Source organism: Zingiber officinale, chromosome 9A (genome assembly GCF_018446385.1).
Source record: "Zingiber officinale cultivar Zhangliang chromosome 9A, Zo_v1.1, whole genome shotgun sequence".
Classification (NCBI taxonomy): Eukaryota; Viridiplantae; Streptophyta; class Magnoliopsida; order Zingiberales; family Zingiberaceae; genus Zingiber; species Zingiber officinale.
The window spans coordinates 74,983,518-75,007,300 of record NC_056002.1 but is presented as its reverse complement, the minus strand read 5'-3'; the positions used below and the strand labels follow the sequence as shown (position 1 = coordinate 75,007,300).

The following is a 23,783-nucleotide window of genomic DNA, read 5'->3' as shown; positions in this document are numbered from 1 at the left end:
GGCATCATATTTATTAGGATATGTCATTCGCCATTGTACCTAGACTAATTTTTCCATTTCTCCTAGCAGGTTCTCCATATATTCAATCTTTTCTGCTGGATCAGTAAAGCCTTGAGCAGCAACATGATTTAAAGTTATTGATTCCCATCTTGAGAAAACATCTTGAAATAAGCCCAGCTGCTCTAGTATAACAAATATTGCCCCTCCTTGTTGTTGTGCAGAAGGAAGAGTCCACATCTCAGTATTTTGATTTCTCTGGAATTTTGGGTTTCGAAGTATGGGTTGTGTGGCTAGCTGCTGTGTAGCTGGGCCTGCATCTTGTACTGCTGGAGGATATCCAGGTAACCCCATAGCTGTATCAGCAGGTGGTTGATAGGGTGAAACTACTGTACTTGTTGAGTATATTTGTTGGTTTGCTTCTTCCCTTGGTATGGAATTTATTAAGTCCCGTATTATCGGATATTCCATTTCATAGCCTATTGCTAGAAGTTGAGAAGATTCAGAGGCAAAAGGATTACTAAATTCTCCAATGTCTTCATAAGAATCCCATATTACGTCCTTTGGTTGAGATAATTGTGCCAAATATTGGATATATGAAAAATCACTATCTTCCTCTAGAAAATCATCGAAAGGGTCCTTGGACTGGGGTACAGAGGTCCATGGGCTTGTAGTCCCTACAAGGTCTTTAGATGCTTCCTTTGGTGATAGAGCTTCTTCTTCCAAGAATGTAGATAACGCATGTTTCTCTTTTGGTAGTAGCACATTCCAATCTGGTTTAGATTCCTCAACCACTTCGTCATCCCATGAAGGTGGGGGTAGTTCCAAATCTGGAAAAGCCTTGGGAATATCATAATTAACATAATAGTCAAATTTCCCACTTGGTTGACCCAAGGTATCCCATCGTCCTATAGCATATTTGGACTTTGATTTTGATTTTAATTTTTTAGAATTACTTTCTGCGGATGATTGAGCATCTGTAGATCCAAACCCACCAGTTCCTCTATTAGTGGTTGACAGCTGAGTAACTTCATAGATATTTGGGTGAATGATTTGTTGTTCAAAGATTATTTGTGCTATTGCCAAACCCTGTGGGATAAAAACCCTTTCATCAGAATGATTAAAAAGTAAAACAAATATTTCACCTCGGTAATCAGAGTCTATTACTCCAGCTCCAATGTCGATCCCGAGTTTCAAAGCTATGCTGGATCGAGCTGCAATTCTTCCATATGTTCCCCATGGAATTTCCAGGCTAAGCCCTGTTGGAATTAGGGCTCGTACTCTGGGTTCTATAATAATGCTTTGGTCAGCGGCAAGGTCAAAACCTGCTGCTCCAGATGTAACACCCACTAAACTTTTAAGATAAATAAGAGAATGATGAATTTTTCCTTAGAAAAATAATCAGAAGTGAGTTGAAGCAAAAAGAAATAAAATGAAATAAAAAGAAGAGGAGGTCAAGGATTGAACCTTGAACCTCTTATACTATAATTTATAGAATTAATTAGTAGAAACCAATTGGGATAGAGAGAAGATATTGATAGCAAGGAAAGGGAATGCATGATAAAGATAGGAGTAAAGATCTAAGAAGAGAAAGCAAGAAAAGAGCAAGAGAAAGGCAACTTGCCTTCCTCCCTTCCTCTCTCTTTTCCCTCTCTTGCCGTGACCTTAAATGGAGAATTAAGGGGATTCATTCCCCCTTGTTTCATCATGAATGATGAAAATAAATTAGAAAATAAAATAAATAAAAGAAAATAGAAAAAAAAGGCTAAGGGAGAAGGAAAGCAAAAACCGATTTTGCTACCTCTTCCCCCTTAACATAAAAGAGAATATGTAAAGGGAAAATTCTATTTTCTCTCATTTTTCTCATTCTCTCCTCTCCCTCACCGAACCCTCAGTCCCCTCTCCTTCATCTTCGGCCCCAAGCCAAGGTTTTCTCCTAAGAAAGCCTAAGATACAAGGAGGACTTAGCAAGGGAATCAAGGAAAGGGAACTAGAAGAAGAGGCTACTTCTTCCATCACCACACCTTAGATCCACAAGCGAAAAGGATGTAAGCTTCCCCTCACCTGTGGTACAAGGCGTTTTATGTGCTTTTTGGATTTTATGAGGATTAGAAAACCTAGAATAGAATTTAATAAAATTCGGCCAAAGAAGAGTTTTCAAATCTAGGAAGGTTTAAACAAGTCCTCATTTCATGATATTTTTCTCTGCTATGTAGGAAGGTTTTTCCTTCATGTTTTCATACCTATATGATGCTTGGTCAGAGGAGTACCTAACCCTAGAATTTCAGCCAAAAATATTTTAAAGAGGTTAGGGAAATCATTGTTTAACTAAACTAGTACAAGTTTCCCTCCATGAATCACTAAGAGTCTCTTATTGGTTTTTCTTGCTTGAAAGATTACTTGGAACCAAAAGAAATCCACTCATATGTTTCGGCCAAGAAAAGAGCTTAGGGATAGGAAGACCTTTAAATTTAAGTAACCATGTTTATATGATAGAATATAGAGTTCTCTTAAAGAATTGCATGTTGAATATCGCTAGAAATTCATGAACTCTTCATTAAGATTTTCGGCCATGATAAGATGGATAGCTTAGAAAAGCTTAAACGAAATTTTAACATGCTCAAGACCTCTGGGATATTAAGATATGAAAGTTGTTTAATGCTCTCATGCTTAATTAGGGTATAGAGAATTTAGTTACATGATATATGACATGTAAGATCACAAGGGTCCTAGCTTGTTTATGAACCAAATTTGTATATGATGTTCTTAGTAATTTTTGCCATGAAACTTACTTAGGTTTTCCATGCTTTAGGCCACTTAAAACCTAGTTTAGAGATTGGTAGGTTTCGGCCATGAGGAAAAATAAAAGAAAAAGGAAAGAAACCTAGGAAGCCTAAGACACAATTCACATGTATGTTTATTATGCTTGTCTTTATATATGCTATGAAACTTGTATGACTTCCTATGCTTTTAGGCTCTTTGAAGCAAATTTAACCACTAATGAGTCTCGGCCAAGTAGGGTTTAAATGACCTAGAGGCCTTAGAATTGAAACCAATTGTGTTAAAAATGCTTCTTATGCAAATATGATAATATGTTGATTGAGTAACATGCTTGTATAATTTTTCCATGACCTAAATGGACCATTGTATGTTTCGGCCATGAAGGGATAGATGCCCTAGAAACCCTAGAACAAAAATTAAATATGCTCATGTCACTCTACATGAAATATGATAAGTAGAAAGCCAAAGTTCTCATGTTATATGTTGTTTAATGACCTAAAATGAGGCTAGGGTAAGTTTCGGCCATACCCATTGTATGATGCCTTATTATGAATTTATAAATGATGTTAGTTCAAGTTCACATGCTTGTATGCTTGCTTTTAGCCCTAATGAATACTTGTTAAATTTCGGCCATGACATATGTTAAGGGCTTGAAGAACTTAGGAACTAGCTCAAATAGGCTTACTATGTTACTTGGAAAAAAATGCTATAAATATGGTTTAAGGTTTCCATGCTTTCATGACATTTGGGACCTTGTTTCACACCTGATAGGGTTCAGCCACATGATGTTTAGGGACTTGGAGAACTTAGAAACCAAGTTAATCATGCTTATAATACTTCCTATGAAATTGATGTGATGATAATTTAGGTTCCACATGCTTGGAGGTTGTTTTTACCTAAATTGAGATCTAAGGGGGGGGTTCGGCCATGATAAGAACCCAAGGGATTAGGAAGCTTATAACCCAAGCTAACTATGTTACCATGTTTCTTATGATAGTATAATCACATGATACACCCTTATGCTTAAACATGTATGCCTGTGATTTATACTTTCCATGATATGACATGTGGATAGAAATATGCATGCTTTGATGACATGCTATGTGCTTAAAATATGCATGCTTTCACGATATGCTATGTGGATACAAAATATGCATGCTTTGATGATATGCTATGTGCTTAAAATATGCATGCTTTCATGATATGCTATGTGGATAGAAATATGCATACTTTGATGATATGCTATGTGCTTAAAATATGCATGCTTTCATGATATGCTATGTGGATAGAAATATGCATGCTTTGATGATATGCTATGTGCTAAAAATATGCATGATTTCATGATATGCTATGTGGATAGAAATATGCATGTTTTGATGATATGCTATGTGCCTAAAATATGCATGCTCTCATGATATGATATGTGGTGAAAATATGCATGCTTTTATGACATGATGTATGCCTAAGTGATGCATACTTTTTATGACATGATGTATGCCTAAGTGATGCATACTTTTTATGATATGATGTATGCCTAAGTGATGCATACTTTTATGACATAATGTATGCCTAAGTGATGTATACTTCTATGATATGCTAAGTGATTAAATGATGCATTTTTATACATGCTACTTTACTTTCTAAGGCTTGTACCAAGGGTGGGCTCCTAATCAGCCCCTAGGCCTTTGGCTGTGTGATCCAGGCTAGTAAAAATAAAGGGATGGGCTCCTTAGTACACCCCTAGGTCTATGGCTGTGTTATCCTGACCTAGTTCCTAGTATGATTCAAGACTTGCTACCTTGGATATACCTAGGAAGCGCGCTTATCTACGTGATTTATCTATGTGTGGTACGAGCTGGGGCCCTGATTATGTTGATAATATGTTCAAGTATATATGTAAGAAGAAATGGTTTTAAAAATCATGAGACATACACATGTTTATCGGATACATGTTTTAAAAATCATATTGCATATACCTTATGATCATGTTGTGATGATGCTATGATTTATGATATGCCATGATTAGATACGATTATGTTATGTTTCATGCTATGCTTTAAGAGCTTGATATGCTATGCCACCTTATGATGATACTATGATATGCCATGATTAGATATGATCATGTTATGTTTCATGCTATGCTTTAAGAGATGATATGCCATGACTAGTTATGATTTTGTTATGTTGCATGATATGCTTAAAGAGTATGATGTGTTATGCCATGACTAGTTGAGATCATGTTATGTTGAGACACTCTTTGATTATGTGATGATTTTCGGTTTTAGTGAGTAGGAAAGGAACTTACTGAGCCATGAGTGCTTATAGCTTACTTTCCTTGTACCACAGATAAAGGAAAAAGCTGGATGAGCTAAAGGAGCAGCAGGAGAGGCAAGGAGATGTGTGTGGCAGTGGCTAGGTAACCAAATAAGAACCTGCTTTAAAAACTTTTAAAGAACTATGCTTTGGTATCATGAATTGTAGTACCGTATGTGTGACTTGATGTTATGTTTCTACTTATTTTGATATCATGTTATTGATGCCATGATAGTGTAGTTCAGATTTGATGAAAAGAAAAACAAAAGAAAAGTTTTATTAAACTAAGAAAATTATTTTAAGTCTTCCGCTGTTTTAAAAAGAAAAACTTTATACATGGAGTATCGTAGCCCCGTCCCTTAGGGTTAGCAGGGAGGGCGGGCGTTACACCAGATGTTTTATTTTTCATCATCACTGCTGTACTAGTTAACTTATGAACTAGTATATAAGGAAAACTTTCTTGATTTGAAGCTTTAGGATATTGTGTTGGAACATCCTCATAATCAATATTAACTTTGATAGCTTTTTCTTTCAGTGCTGCCAGAAGCTCATGCTCAATTTCATCATTTTATGCTCGAGCTGCAGTATAGTTAGTAAAACTAACAGATATTCTGCCATCCACTAAATTTCGACTGTTTACCTCCATTGGTTGCATGGGAATACATATTTGCGTTGGTCATATTACCTAGTCCAACCCCAGTAATGGGGTTGTAGAATAGCGTCTTCCAGGTAATGTCCTGACACCATGGCTAGTGAGATAATCAACCACCCCTTGGATTTCATAAGCGAAACCTGTATTGGGGTATTAGAGAGGCGGCCCACCATTCCTCTTGTGATAAGAAGATTTGCCTCTCCTCCTTGCCATTGATCATAACCTCTTGTAAGGATGGATAGTTGTATATTCCTGTAGAAATCATTAATTGTCATCATAATGTCAGGAATAATATATACCATTTGGCTTCCTCTGGTTAAGTCCACCTCCATAGTAGCCAATATGGATTGGTCTCCCATCCATCGGTTGTCTCAAAAAATAATTAGTGCTAGTACTCCTTCTTCCTGTCGATGGAGTGTTTGAATATGTACCTGAAGGATTCCTAAGTGTATGTACTGCATATGACTTCTTTGAAGTTGTCGGAAACTGATGTGAACCCAAATAAAGGTAAAAATGAGTCCAAATTGAGCCAACATATCCATACTACATAGATATGAGACTTAAATACTAATTTAGCTCATCTAAGGCTCGAATTAGGTTGACTAAGCCGGATGACTTGCTCTTGGTCAAACCTTCTTCAATAGTAGCTTTGGCCTTCACATCTTCAATTAGCACATTAAGTGCTTCCTTCATCTTTTTAGCCCTAGCCCTTGTAATTGGTCCTCCATTGATGCATAATGGATCATCATTAATATCCGGAGTGGATTGAGCATGACCCATATCACTAGCTTGTTGCGCAACTTGTTCTCTTTCATTTATTCCATCATTCCCCCTCTCCTCAAAAGGATTCGTCCTCGAATCTTGATCACCTACATCAAAAGGAGAAAGATCAGAAACATTAAATGTAGCACTCACATTATACTCACCTGGTAAGTCAAGCTTGTATGCATTATCATTGATTCAAGCAATGACTTGAAATGGACCATCTCCTCGTGGATGCAACTTAGTACGACATTCAGCTGGAAATCTTTCCTTCCTCATATGAACCCAAACCCAATCTCCGAGTTCAAAGATCACTTTCTTTCGTCCCTTGTTGGCTTGCGCAGCATATTGTTCAGTCCTCTTTTCAATTTGCAATCGAACTTTCTCATGCAGTTGCCTCACAAACTCAGCTTTTCTGGTACCATCTAAACTGCCACGCTCAGAGATAGGCAAAGGCGATAAATCTAAAGGAATTAAAGGTTTGAACCCATATACCACTTCAAAAGGAGAAAAATTAGTAGTAGAATGCATAGATCTATTATAAGCAAATTCAACATGTGGTAAACAATCTTCCCAACCTTTTAAATTCTTTTGAATGATAGCTCTCAACAAAGTAGATAATGTTCGATTTACTACCTCAGTTTGTCCATCTGTTTGTGGATGACAAGTTGTGTAAAACAAAAGCTTTGTTCCTAACTTTCCCCACAATGTCTTCCAAAAGTAGCTTAGAAACTTTGCATCACGATCTGAAACTATGCTCCTCGGTACTCCATGAAGTCGCACGATCTCCCTAAAAAATAGATCAGCAATATGGTTAGCATCATCTGTTTTCTTACAAGGAATAAAATGAGTCATTTTAGAAAATCTGTCCACAACCACAAAAATAGAATCCATACCTCGTTTAGACCTTGGTCGTCCTAAAACAAAGTCCATGGAAATATCAACCCAAGGTTCACTAGGAATTGGTAAAGCTGTATACAGTCCATGAGGTAAAGATCTAGATTTCGCTTGCCTACATATAATACACTTCTCACAAAATTTAACTACATCCCGTTTCATTTGTGGCCAAAAGAAATGCTCTACCAACACTTCTAGAGTTTTTTTAACTCCAAAATGTCCCATTAGTCCCCCACCATGAGATTCTTGGATTAATAATTCCCTTAATGAACAATTAGGCACACACAACATATTCACTCTAAACAGAAACCCCCCATGTCTATAAAACTTCCCAAATGCAGTATGTTCACAAACTTCAAACACATTTCCAAAGTCAGTATCATTAGAATATAAATCTTTAATGTATTCAAAGCCTAACAATTTAGTGTTTAAAGTAGAGATCAAAGTATACCTTCGAGACAAAGCATCAGCAACAATGTTTTCCATACCTTGTTTATACTTGATCACATAAGGGAATGATTCAATGAATTCTACCCATTTTGCATGACGTCTATTCAACTTACTTTGGCTCTTCAAATGCTTCAACGATTCATGATCAGTGTGAATAACAAACTCTTTGGACCACAAGTAATGCTGCCAAGTCTCTAAAGCCCTCACCAATGCATACATCTCCTTGTCATAAGTTGGATAGTTCAAAGCTGCTCCGCTGAGTTTCTCACTAAAATAAGCAAGGGGTTGACCTTCTTGTATTAGCACAGCTCCAATACCTATCCCTGATGCATCACACTCAATTTCAAAAGTTTTAGCAAAGTTAGGTAATGCATGTAATGGTGCTGAACTTAGCTTCTCCTTAAGTAAGTTGAAAGCTGAAACTTGTTCACTATCCCAACGAAACCCAACATTCTTTTTAACAACTTCAGTCAAGGGTGCAGCTATAGAACTAAAATTTTTAACAAACCTTCTGTAGAAACTTGCCAACCCATGAAAGCTACGTACCTCAGTTATCGTTTTTGGTGTTGGCTATTCACGTATTGCCTTAACCTTTTCTTCATCAACCGCTATTCCTTTAGCACTAACAATATAACCAAGAAACTCTATCTGATTAGTGCAAAAAGAATATTTTTGAAGGTTAGCATACAATTTTTTATTTCTCAAAACAAGTAGAACTTTTTGTAAATAATTAAGATGTCCATCTAAATTTTTACTATAAATCAAGATGTCATCAAAATATACTACAACAAAGTTCCCAATATAAGCACGTAAAATATGGTTCATTAATCTTATGAAAGTACTAGGTGCGTTAGTTAGGCCAAATGGCATGACTAACCATTCATACAAACCGTACCTAGTCTTAAAAGCAGTTTTCCATTCATCTCCCTCACGCATGCGAATTTGATGATAGCCAGACTTCAAATCAATTTTAGAGAAAATGCAAGAACCATGTAGTTCATCTAGCATATCATCTAATCTAGGAATAGGATGACGATACTTTACCGTAATCTTGTTGATAGCCCTACAATCAACGCAGATTCTCCAAGTTCCATCCTTCTTAGGCACAAGCAAAACAGGAACTGAACAAGGACTCAAACTTTCTCGGACGTACCCTTTTCTCATCAATTCTTCAACTTGCTTTTCAAGCTCCTTCATCTCCATAGGATTGCTCCTATAGGCTGGTCGATTAGGGATAGCTGCTCCTGGGATGAAGTCAATTTGGTGCTCTATTCCCCTAAGTGGTGGAAATCCATCAGGAACTTCTTCAGGAAAGACATCATCAAATTCCTGCAAAAGAGATTTAACAACACTAGGCAAAGAAGGGTTAAGATTGTTAGTGTTGAAATAAGCCTCCTTATACAAAAGTATAATCATCGGCTGTTGAGAATAAAAAGCTCTATTAACCTCTCTTTCTTTTGCATAAAAGATCCCTTTTTTACTCTATAGATTTTTTGTTTATTTTTCATTCCTCTCATCCTCACTTTTTCTTTTCTCACACTCCTTTTCTTTTCCATTTTTTTTCTCTCACAATCTTTTCTTTTTTCACTCTCATTTTTTATCCTCAATTGATCTTCATATACTTGCTTAGGAGTTAATGGTACAAGAGTTACAAGTTTACCATGCATCTTAAAAGAATATTTATTTGTGAACCCATCGTGTATGACCCTCCTATCAAATTGCCATGGTCTACCTAAAAGCAAATGACTTGCATGCATTGGTACTACATCACAAAGAACATCATCATGATACCTACCAATGGATAATGAAACCAATACTTGCTTAGTGACCTTAACCTCCCCGCAATCATTCAACCATTGTAGTTTATAAGTTCTAGGATGTTTAGTGGTGGGTGAGCATAATTTCTCAACCAAGATAGTACTAGCAACATTAGTGCAACTTCCTCCATCTATAATTATATTGCATACTGTAACACCCCTAGAAAGCCTAGATAAGAAAGTAAGGATAATGAGAGTTTGAAGGTAGTGAAAAGAAGGTGTAAATATTCTAAGTTGAATATTAAGATGGGAAGGATTTAGATGATTAAAACTTTATGAAAGAAAATAAAGTTGAGAATATAAATCATCTATATTTATAATACATGGAATTAATGTAAACAAAAGGAAGGAATATGAGATATTATATATGCATGTATGAAATATTTATGCATAATGCATATACATGAATTATTTTGTACAAAAATATGTTAGGAGAAGGATTTGATCCTTGGTTCTCTTGTGGATGCATGCATGTGTTAACCAAGTGTGATAGGAGTGAATATTGTAAAAGGAGAGATGGGAATTATAATTAAAGGAAAGAAAGGAGAGAAATTAAGAGAAAGAAAAGAGAGAAACTCAAGAAGCATTTCTCTAGCATATTCTTTCTCATTAAGAGGAGAAGTAAATGAGGAGGATGAATCAAGTCAAGTTTTCCTCCCCTCACTTTAGTATAAATAGGCATGGAGGGGTGGCTTCATCCTCAACTCACTCTCCTCCTCTCCTCCATTTGTGCCGAGCACTCTCCCTCCCTCTTTCCTCTTGTTGCCGAGAGCAACAACTCTCCCCCTTCTTTCTTTCTTTTTGTTGCCGAGCAACACAAGAGGAAGAAGCCTCCTCTTCTTCCTCCTCCTCTCCACCAAAAGACCTAGCCACTTCTTCCTCCATTGGTGCCGAGCAAAGCAAGCAAGGAAGAAAGGTCCACAAGCAAGTTCTCAACTCTAGGAAACTTAAGCAAAGAAGGTAAGCTTCCCCTCACCTGTGGTATAAGGCTTTTATGTGATTTTTGGATTTATAAGGATTAGAAAACCTAGGAAAGAATTTAAGAAAATTCGGCTAAAGAAAAGGTTTTCAAATCTAAGATGATTTAAACAAGACCTCATTTCATGATAAGATTTTCTATGCTATGAAGATGGATTCTTTTCCATGATTTTATACTGATATGATGTATGATCAGAGGAGTATCTAACCCTAGGATTTAACCAAAAATATTTTAAAGAGGCTAGGAAGATTATAGTCTAACCAAACTAGTGCAAGGTTCCTTCTATGAAATGCTAAGGACCTTTCTATGGTTTTCTTGCTTGGAAATTAATTGGAACCAAAAGAAAACTCACTTGTATGCTTCGGACCAGAAAGGTTAAGGGTTAGAAAGACTAAACATGATCCTATGATAGGATATAAAGTTTCTTAAAGGGTGTTCACATTGCTAGAAACTCATGAACTCTTTTTAGGATTTTTCGGCCATGATAAAAGGGATAGCTTAGATTAGCCTAAACAAAAATATTAATATGCTCAAAACCTCTGTGATATTATGATATGAAATTTGATTAATGCTCTCATGTTTAATTGGAATGTAGAAAATTAGTTACATGATATAAGACATGTAAGATCACAAGAGTCCTAGCTTGTTTATGATCCAATTTTGTGTATGATGTTCTTAGTAACTTTTGCCATGATATTTACTTAGGCTTTCCATGCTTTAGGCCACTTAAGAAACCTAGCTTAAGGACTGGTAGGTTTCGGCCATGAAGGAAAATAAAAGAAAAAGGGAAAGAAACCTAGGAAATGCTATACATAATGAGAAGAAATGAAATTATGTTATGTAATATGCCATGATATGTTATAGCATAGGAAATGCTATACATAATGAGAAGAAATGAAATTATGTAATATGCCATGATATGTTATAGCATAGGAAATGCTATACATAATGAGAAGAAATGAAATTATGTTATGTAATATGCTATGATATGTTATAGCATAGGAAATGCTATACATAATGAGAAAAAATGAAATTATGTTATGTAATATGCCATGATATGTTATAGCATAGGAAATGCTATACATAATGAGAAGAAATGAAATTAAATTACGTAACATGCCATGATATGTTATAGCATAGGAAATGCTATACATAATGAGAAGAAATGAAATTATATTATGTAATATGCCATGATATGTTATAGCATAGGAAATGCTATACATAATGAAAAGAAATGAAAAAGGAAATGCATGAAAGATTGTTAGGGACATAATATGATAGTTATGCATGATAAGTTATTTTTGTATGGTTTGTACCAAGGGTGGGCTCCGTAAACGCCCCAGGGTCGATGGAGTAAGACTCGGGCCTCGTCAGTAATGGGCCTCTGAATGCCCTAGGTCGATGGAGTAAGACTCGGGCCTAGTATGTATGCATGCTAGGGTTCAAGACTTGCTACCTTGTACCTACCTACGAAGCGCGCGCATTATGTATGTGGTACAAACCGGGATCCCCTCTAATGATGATATTAATTTCAAGTACTTATAAGTATAAGTTTTCAAATTCATGATGCATTGCCTACATATGTGCTTGAATTATCTGATGATTAGATATAATGTCATGTGATATTATATGAATATGAATATGATACCCTTGTATGTCGTATGCTTATGATACCTCGCATGATATTGATATGCAATGATATGAATTCGGTTTTAGTGAGTAGGAAAGGAACTTACTGAGCCATGAGTGCTCATAGCTTACTTTCCTTGTACCGCAGATATGGGGGACGGATATTCGGAACGACGGAGCAGCAGGAGGAGCAGATAGTGATGTGTGTGGTGGTGGCTCGGCAAGAACGATTCGGACAAATCAATATTTTTAGTTATATGATCAATATATGCACATTCGAACTAATCAGAATATGTGATATCATGCTTATTTAAATAAAAGGAATGATTTAAAATTTTCCGCTGTTATAGTATAACTAAAGCATGTACGTAAGTAGTATAAGATCGTAGCGCCGCCCTTGGGTAAGAAGGGTGGGCGTTACACATACCTTGTCTTTGATGTGCCAACGGGTATGAAATATGTTGTCTCGTTGTTCTTCATCTTCTTCCTTCACTTGCACATTTAGAGCATGCCTAGTGACAAGGGCTTCACCTTCAACGGCATACTCTTCTACATCACTTTCCATCAATGGTGGCAAGGCATTATCATCTTCAGACTCACTCTTAGTTTCAATATCACCATTTTCTTTCAAAAGCATACTTCTTTTGTTTGGACATTGTGAAGCGATATGTCCTCTTCCCAAACACTTAAAGCATTTAATATCTCTATTTCTTGAAGATTGGATAGGTTCTTTACCTTTAACCAATGGAGAATTTGCATCTTTATTCTTCAAAAACTCGGTCTTACTCTTTGATGCAACTTTATCATCTCTTTTGTTCCGACTAGATTTCCAAGTGGATGAATTAGAACTTTGACCATGTTTGATTGAACCCTTCCTTTTGAGTTGCCTTTCAACTTTCATGGACATATGCACCATATCTTCAAGCTCCACATAATATTGCAACTCTACTATATTTGCAATTTCTGAATTCAAACCTTGTAAAAATCTTGCCATGGTTGCTTCTCGGTCCTCCTCCACATTGGCTCGAATCATGGCAATCTCCATCTCTTTGTGGTATTCCTCCACGGTTTTGGATCCTTGGGTTAGACTTTGTAGCCGTTGGTACAAATCTCGATAGTAATGTGATGGAATGAACCTCTTCCTCATAATTGATTTCATCTCTTCCCAAGTGCCAACGAGTCTCTCGTTGTTTCTTCTCCTGCTTAGAATAACTTGAACCCACCAAATAATAGCATAATCAATAAATTCGACAGCAGCAAGTTTTACCTTCTTCTCTTCAGAGTAGTTGTGACAATCAAATACTAATTCCACTTTCTTTTCCCACTCCAAATATGCGTCTGGATCACTTTTGCCTTGAAAAGAAGGAATCTTCAATTTGATATTTCCTTAGTTTCTATTAACATAATCAGTCATCCTTCCTCTTCTACCACCAATTCTGATGCCACCAGATCTGCCACTAGAAACTCTATCATCAATGTCCTCAGAAATGCCATCATCATCATCGTTGTTGTCTTCACGGTTATATTGCCATGAAATTCGTGTGGGAACTCTACCAGCTTGGCTATTTTGCAATTCAGTAATTACAGCATCTTGTCTCTCCAATCTGTCGAGGATTTGATTGAATCTGATTTCCTTGCGTTCCAAGTGTTGTCTCAAGGCACGTTGTTCAAGTGTTTCTCTAGGTCTCGCTTCTTCTCCACTTGTCGCCATTAATGCAATCTGTTGTCACTCAATCACTCAACTCGCTAATGTTAGCTCTTTAAGGAACTTAGAATTGTGGCAATTCCTTATAAACGATCGTTGACTGATTGAAAATCCCAAAGGTATAGGATAAAAGAAAGGAAATGATAGAAGAATGCAAATTGCAGAGTTGAAAAATTAAATTAAGTTCAGAAAGGAAATTCGCTAGAATTGAATCTAGTCAAAACTTATGCGAATGCGGGACTAAGAGATAAAGATATTTGAAATAAGAACTGAAAAGGATCTTGCCAGAACTTAATTTAGGCAGGTGTAGAATTAAATCTAGGCAAAACTTTAAAAGAAATGCGGAATAGGAAAGTGCAAGTATATTAGGCAAAACTTTAAAGGAAATGCAAAATAGGAAAGTGCAAGTGTAACGCCCGCCCTCCCTGCTACTCAAAGGGACGGGGCTACTTACTTACTTCACCATTCCAGGATACATACATATTCACAAATTCTTTCTTATAACTTAAAGAAGTGGAAATGTCATAGAGTTATACTAGAATGTAACATAAATACAATGGTTCATGTCAAACATAACAAAGCATTATAGCAGGTCTTATTCGTCCCAACCGAGCCACTGCCACACACACCTCCTTGCCTCTCCTGCAGCTCCCCTAGGTCATCCATCCCTTGCCTTTATCTTTGGTACAAGGAAGTAAGCTATGAGCACACGGGCTCAGTAAGATTCTTTCCTACTCACAAAAATCCGTATCTCAAACATAATCATACAAGCATATCATCAATGAACAAATAACATAATCATCACTATGTGAGCATGGTTTCTTATCACAACATATTATTATGAATCATGTTTCTAACATGTCATAAACAAAGTAATCATATGAGGTAAACCATGAGAAGCATAACATATCATGAACATGGAAAGAAACATATCATATGAGAATGTGTGCATTATGCAAAATGCCTTTTTAAAACATATGCCATGTTGAGTGCAAAATGTCTTTATACATATCTTTTAATACTTGAACATAATATCATCATCATGAGGGCCCAGCTTGTACCACATACATACATAAATGCACGCAATCCCTTGGACAGGGTAGCTAGCCCCGAACATACTAGGGATCTAGACCCGTTCATAGTCCGTCGGTCTAGGGGCGTACTAAGGAGCCCATCCCTTTTTACTAGACCCGTTCATAGTCCATCGGTCTAGGGGCACTTATGGAGCCCACCCTTGGTACAAGCCATACAAAGTAAATTACATGTCATGCATATCATATCATCATAATTGCCATATCATATCATCATAAGGTCATGCTCTTGTCTTAACATGAAGAGTGCTCTTAATCCCAACTTAAGGGAAGCAACTCTTTGTTATTTTCTTATCATATCATAAGGCATGCATTCTTGGCACATGGCCATCATATAAAACCATTATCATGCTTGGTTCATAAGCTTACATAGATGAGCATGCAACATGTTGAAATCATACATGCTTGAGTACATAATCATCATAAGGATCATATCATGCATAATTCATAACATACATAATCAACATGTTACTAATCTTATCATAAAGCATGCACACTTAACATAAAACATATCATAAACAAATTCATGGCTTGCTAAGTTTAAGTTAAAAACTTTCTTGAATTCTAAGTTATAGTCATGGCCGAAAGTTCATAACAAAAGAATACTCCAAAGCCACATACAACATGAATACTTAGCAAATCATATAACATATCATAAGGAGTCTATGAACATACTAAATTAGGTTTTGAGTTTCATGAACCCTAACATCTTATCATAGCCGAAACATCATAACAAGAAGTAAACTTCTAAGCAACACATGAACATAAATACTTAGCCAAATTGGTAACATATCATAAGGAAGTCTACAAGCATGCTGGATTAGGTTTTGAGCTTTGTGAAACCCTAAATTATTATCATGGCCGAAACTTCATAAGCCAAGGATGTACACTTCTAAACCACATGTAGCATGAACACCTAGATAATTCCATCATATATCATAAAGAAGTCCATAAGTACACTAAATTAGGGTTTGGAGCTTCATGAACCCTAAGGATTCATCATGGCCAAAACTCCATCATGTAGAAAATGAACTCCTAAGCAACATATAAGTACAAGTTTATATCCCATTTTATAACATATCATCAAGAAACCTATGAGCATACTAGCTTAGGTTTTTGGGGTTCATGAACCCTAAAATTATCATAGCCAAAACATCATGCACAAGAAGTGGACTTCTAATAAATCTCTTAACATGAATACTTATCCAATTTGATAACATATCACAAGGAAACTTATAAACATGCTAAATTAGGTTTAGAGCTTTATGAAACCCTAAATCATTATCTTGGCCGAAACTTTACAACTAGGAAATAAACTTATGAACAACATGTAGACATAAATCTTTTTAGTTAATTTCATAACATATCACATGGAGGTCTATGATCATACTAAATTAGGTTTTGAGTTTCATAACCCCTAATGTTTCCATCATGGCCGAAACTTCCTCAAGCAAAAACATAGTTTCTAAACAACATATGAACATGAATCTCTAACAAATTTCATAACATATCATAAATAAATTTATGAGCAAGTTAGATTAGGTTTTAAGCCTCATGAACCCTATATTTCTATCATGGCCGAACCTTTCTTCAAGCAAGAATAAAATCTCTAGATAACATATGAACATGAATCTCTAGCAACTTTCATAACACATCATAAATGAAATCTAAGAGCAAATTAGATTAGATTTTAAGCCTCATGAACCCTATATTTCTATCATGGCCGAACCTTTCTTCAAGAAAGAATAAAATCTCTTGACAACATATGAACATGAATCTCTAGCAACTTTCTTAGTACATCATAAATAAATCTAGGAGCAAGTTAGATTAGGTTTTAAGCCTCATGAACCCTATATTTCTATCATGGTCGAACCCTTCTTCAAGCAAGAATAAAATCTCTAGTTAACATATGAACATGAATCTCTAGCAACTTTCTTAATACATCATAAATAAATCTAGGAGCAAGTTAGATTAGGTTTTAAGCCTCATGAACCCTATATTTTTTATCATGGCCGAAACTTATAAAAAGGAGAAAAAGTTAATAAACATCTCAATAAAAAGATTAAGCTTAACATCACACACATAATTTCCTTTCTAACTAAAATCATATCATAACATATCAAGTTCATAAGCATGGTTTCTTCTCTTCTTTTATTTCAAATTCTAAGAGTTCGAGTCTTTCGAGAAAACCGTAAGCAACTTGTACCACAGGTGAGGGAATACTTACATCCTTATTCGCTTAAGGAAAGAGGGATCTTGCTTGTGGAGCCTTCCTAGAGAGGGGTCTTCCTTGTTTTTGGGTTTCGGCAAGGAGAGGTAGGGGAGGCTCCTTTGTCACGGTGAGGAAGAGGAGGGAGGAGGAAGAGAAGAAAAAATGAAGTTTCTTCTTAATTTCCCGTTTTATTCATCATGAGAGGAGGAAGGGAAAATGTATTTTTCCTTCTCCTTTCTTTTACTTCTCCTTAATGAAAAGAGGAAGTAAAAATCCTCTTTTCTTTTGAAAGGGAGAGGCAACTCTAACTTCTCCTTCTCAATGAAAAAAAAATCTCTTTTCTTACCCTTAACTATATTGTCACTTCCTTCTTTAACAATAATTTCTCTTGGTCTATTGGTTAACACATATATATATCTAGTAGGAGATCCAAGGTTCAAGCCTTGGTCATCTCTATTTTTGGTTCTATTTCTATTTTTATTATTTTTGTAAATTCCACATAAGGCCTATTTTTATTCATGATAAAAATATTTAAAATCTTGCTAAGTACTCCATGGGTGTTACAGCAAGTATATTAGGCAAAACTTTAAAGAAATTGCGGAATTGAAAGGTGCAAATATACTAGGCAAATTATTAAAGAAAAATGCGGAATTGGAAAGTGTAAATATAATAGGTAAAACATTAAAAGAAATGCAGAATTAGAAAGTACTAGTATAGAAATAACAATTCCCTACACTCAACTTTTTTTTTATTTTTTTTCAATTTTTTTTTTGAATTTTGACCCTTTTTTTTTGTCGAAAAAAAATAATTTTTTTTTTAATTTCGGCATTTTTTTTGACAATTTTTTTTTTTTGCCGATTTTTTTTTAAATGTCAACTCTTTTTTTTTTTACCAAAAATAATTTGCTAGCACCAAGACAAATAAAACTCACTAGGATTGAGATAATAATGATAAACAGATAATTTTGAACAAATTGACAAAGTTTCGAGCACAAAGAGAAAATGATAACCAAATCGATTTAGAAAAACTTGGCTCTAATACCAAATGATGTGAACCTAAATAAAGGTAAAAATGAGTCCAAATTGAGCCAACATATCCATACTACATAGATATGAGACTTAAATACTAATTTAGCTCATCTAAGGCTCGAATTAGGTTGACTAAGCCGGATGACTTGCTCTTGGTCAAACCTTCTTCAATAGTAGCTTTGGCCTTCACATCTTCAATTAGCACATTAAGTGCTTCCTTCATCTTTTTAGCCCTAGCCCTTGTAATTGGTCCTCCATTGATGCATAATGGATCATCATTAATATCTGGAGTGGATTGAGCATGACCCATATCACTAGCTTGTTGCACAACTTGTTCTCTTTCATTTATTCCATTAGAAACTATCTTCCTGTATAAAATTCCGGTCAACTTGATTTTTGTTGGTTACTAAAAGGGGTTCTTCAGATCTGTCCATATACACACGATGATGCTCATCGTCCCTTCTTGAATGATATAATACTTCTACTAGAACTATGAAAGCCCGCTCCGTCATTGATGATTGCAATTCTGCTTGTGGATCTAACTGTTGTTCAATTGTATAAACAGGGGAAGGTCTCCCTGTAATCCTTCGTCCCATGCGTTGTACGACTCTCTTGGTGTTGTGTAACCTTCGTTGAGTTTGTCTTTATTCCCTGATTTGATCTTCAAATAAAGGAGCTTGTATTATAGAGCCACTCTTAGAAGTACTAACTCCTATTTGTTGTTGAGCCATTATTTCTTGAGTTTAGCCTGCTCCTGCTTTAATATAGAATAATGGTCTTTAAAAACCCTTAGTTTTGCCACCGTTTCTTTTGGCTTACTCGAACTTCCTAAAGAAAGGTTTTGAAGTTTTGTGATAATGTCTTAAGGTAAAGGTTGTTGACATTTTTTTTTGGTATCAGAGCAAGGTTGTTTAGGCTTTATTAAGAAGTTGGCATTATGCAAACCAAATTAGCAAAAGAATAAGTCTTACCCTCAGAGATCATAGCGAGAGGCTTGTGAAAATCAGGCAAACACTTATGTGAGCTAAGATGGTAAGGAACTGCCCTTCTTAATAATTGTTATGAACAATTTTGCTATAACCAGAAACACGACCCCCTATCGATAAGGTTTCCAAGCAAGAGATCCAATAGAATCACCAGTTGTAGGGTTTGCAAAACCGAGTAACTATCAGGGAGCCAATTCCTCGTTAACCACTATTATCAAGCAAAATAATACCCAAATACAATTGCTAGCCCAAATCTCTGAAAAATTAGAAGAAATTCAAACTAGCATCTCTACTCTTGAGCAATCAAAACAAAAATCTCAACAACCTTTACCTGAAGACATTATCACAAAACTTCAAAACCTTTCTTTAGGAAGTTCGAGTAAGCCAAAAGAAACGGTGGGAAAACTAAGGGTTTTTAAAGACCCTTATTATATATTAAAGCAGGAACAGGCTAAACTCAAGAAATAATGGCTCAACAACAAACAGGAGTTAGTACTTCTCAGAGTGGCTCTATAATACAAGCACCTTTATTTGAAGATCAAATCAGGGAATATAGACAAACCCAACGAAGGTTACACAACACCAAGAGAGTCGTACAACGCATGGGACGAAGGATTACAGGGTGACCTTCTGCTGTTTATACAATTGAACAACAGTTAGATCCACATATGGTTATGATAATTTTTAAAAAAATTAAATGATAATGTGAAATTTTCTTACGTGTTTTTTTGTTGGCATAATAATTTTCAAGACCATTTAGGTAACTTAAAAATATTATAATTATCAATTTATCTTTATACCAAATAAACATTTCTTTACATACTTTAAATAACTTCCTACGTTGAAAATATAAAATCTTAAGTTATCCTTATCACATAAAAGTAACATATGTTTCTAACCATATAAATACTAGATCCAAATGGACATATTATTCAATTAAATTTAAAAGTTAAACAAGTTTATGTTTCACATCCATCTTAATATTAGAGACATAATAATGGACATAAGGAAAATTAGCTTAGCTATCCTCTTTATGTTATCCATTTTTAATATTCCGACAACATCTAGAGAGCTTGCTCCTACACCATCTTCGACAGGAATTGATTTTTTTTCATTACTATGTAAGTTATTAATATTATTTTCATACATTGTTTGAAAGCATAAATCTCAAGGCATCGGAGTGAAATATGCTATGAAACTAAGTGACATTACATATTTAGATAATCACCTTATCTTTATTGTTCCTAAATTTAAATCTCAAAGTTTTTATATAAACTATTTATTTTTGTGTGTATGATTATCAAATTACAATTACTAAGACTACTCATTTCTATTTACAAATATGCAGTTAACCAACTTGCTGAAATTGCAGAAAAAGGACAAGGCATATTTTTCCCAAGGAATCAATTAATTGGAAATCGTAACATGCAATGTTGGCTTTGCTTGGATCCTCCTAGACAGTATGATTAGTCATATCTATATGAAATAAATATATCTTAAATAAACTACTTTTAAAAATATCTAATTGGGGTATGTGCATGAATCATATTTAAGTGATCTAAGATAATATACTTCAAATTATTTTTAAAAAAATTAATAGAAATATTTAGCCTATCAAAAATGAATATACATTCTATAAAAGAATTTAAATTAAAAATAAATTTATCATTTGAAAAAATTATTGAAAATTTTATTAGTAATCTTAAGAATATACTAAACTATATTATAGTTTATATTAATATTAACTAAAATAAAGCTATAATAAAAGATGCAATGAACAAGTAAATATGAAACTATTCAATTAACAAATTATAGCAATGCTTATAAGATTTGGAAACTATAGTCCCCACGAGGTTCCCATTTGGCTAAAGAGGGGCTGACTAGGTACGGGGCAAAGGACCAATTCTCCGACGGTGCATATCCTTTTGAAAAAAAAAACCCCTTCCACCCCCTAACCACTTGGCGGTAGGCTATAAATTAAACCCGTGATTTACCTTCCTTTATATAACTTAGGGACCGGTTGTAAGGGGCTCATAGGGTGAGCGTATTCACCTTTTATAATAAAAATATTTGTTACATATAATTTAGTGTAAAAATAGCATCACTTTTTTTTACTAAAATAATTAATTTTAATATAAAATATGCTTTAAATTGTAATTATTCAACTTTTTGACTATAAAATCCTAAAATTTAGTTGATAATTCAAATAATTAGATATAATGAAAAAAATATATTAATGATAATAAATAAAAAAATTATCAATACTATGAAATATTTAAATGAAAACATTAGTTTTTTTCAAAATTACAATTGATCAAAAAAATGTTTTTATTATTATCCATATATATTTAAATGAAAACATAAGTTTAACCCTATGTTGCTTGAAAAAAATATACAAATCACTAAAAATTTTAAAGTTTCAAAGAAAGGTTTTCTTGAAAAATCACAAAGTTACATGAACATCATCAAAATTTTCAAAAATGATACAAAGTTGAAAGATGACTCTAAGTTTCATTAAATTCAACATTAAATGCCTTAGTTTTGAATCAAGACAAGAAAAAACTTTACTTTTAAATACAAACTAAAAGAAAATTTTAAATTTTGATATTTGATATAAATATAACCTATCAATACATTGAACTTCTCCTGAGCTAATCATTGATTACTATTTTGATACTTTTGATTCAATAAAAAAATTATAAATTCTAGTTTATTAGCTTATCATCTCACTTGAAATTTAAGAGTCTCAATACAAATATTAAGTTCAGCCCTGTATTTTGAGTGAGACATAAATAATGTATCAAAACTTTGTTATGTGATGATGCAAATCTAACCTTGCAAAGCAAAGCAACAACCATAATATAAAGATATTGGTTGAAATTCAACATGGTCTGCTTTTCTAAAATACTATATGGAAGAGTAAATTATTTGGGAATAAAAAATTAAATTTGACCTGAATAGATTCACCATTTACTCTATACGAACTCATAGCCTAAAAATAAACTTTTATTTCATAGCTTCTATTAAATACTCCAAGATAGGAATTTTGTTTCTTAGATTCCTTGTCACGCCCCCAAAGGAGTCTCTGCCAGACAAAAATCCGACAGCATCTCCCCTGTATCGGTGACAATCTGAAGCATCAATAAAAGCAAAATACATCAGCCACATGCGGCTGGAATATTTATATACACAACCACGCAGTTATAATAACAGCCCACTCGGCTGGAATGAAACAATCACAACCACGCAGTTATATATAAAACAGCCCACACAGCTGTACTAAAACACAGCGGAAAATGAAGGAAAGCCCACACGACACAATCAACACACTGCTAGCCGGCTAGGCTTTATACAACAACCACAACAACAAATACAACAACACACCAAATACAACAATCAGCAAATACAAATAAAAGATATACAAAACCCGAAACGATCATCGAATGTGACGTAGGACCCGGCAGACAGGATACTCCGAGCGACACTCCAACCATCTACCTGAAAACATAAAGATATACATGCAGTGGTGAGTATAGGTAACTCAGCGGGTAATAGAAAAGATAGTGATGGTCTATACGTAAACATAGAGATCAAAGGTATACAGTCTCAGTAGAGAATCAAAGAACATGATCCTACTATCATAATCAATGCATCTGAACATATCAGACCTACTAACCTGACATACATACTGTACAAACCACAACCGACATAATGATAGATACATACCCAATCTGGAATCAACACCTGGTACAATTGTAATTAAACTCACCATATCTGCAACAGACCTACTCGTGACACCTGTGCAATATAAATACGACTGCAAATACATGTAAAATAAATGACATGTATGCAGCATGACAACCATATGCAACAATCATATCGCAAACAAATGCAACATACCAAAAACACATGCAACTAGTATCTACTAGGCATGTATGCAAATATATCTCCAACGATGCACCGTGCATCAAATGCAAATGTGCATGCATGCTCCATGGTCACCCCCGCCACCTCTCTAGACACCACTGTTAGCTAGAGCCCTAAAGCCAATCATTTGATGATTGTATTGTTGGTTGCTACTCGGAAAACCTAGAGGTTCCACTGTACAAAAATTTTGTACAAAGGTCTGAACCTTTTCCTAGCTACCATGTGTTCTTTTAAATTAAATTTTGGATCGCCTGCGGAACTTAACACGTTTGATCCAAAACTTAATCTATTTGTTCTTTTAGGTTTTGACTTGGATCTCCTGCGGAACTTAACACGTTCGACCCAAGTCTCCTTAAGTTATTAATTCCATTAAATATTAATTTCCATAAAAGGTTCCCAGTACTGACGTGGCGAGGCACATGGCCTTCTTGGATATGGGAGCAACCACCACCGACTAGACAAAACCTTTAATAGAAAGCTAATATTTAATTTCCTAAAATAACTTTAGGTTAACCAAAGAGAACAATCAAATCACAAGGAAAAGAAAGAAAACAAAA

At 34.9% G+C, this 23,783-nt stretch overlaps 1 pseudogene; it reads right to left on the bottom strand.

The window, feature by feature from the left end:
• Nucleotides 1-39: 39 nt before the first annotated feature.
• Nucleotides 40-13,436, bottom strand: LOC122019276 (annotated as a pseudogene).
• Nucleotides 13,437-23,783: the final 10,347 nt, after the last annotated feature.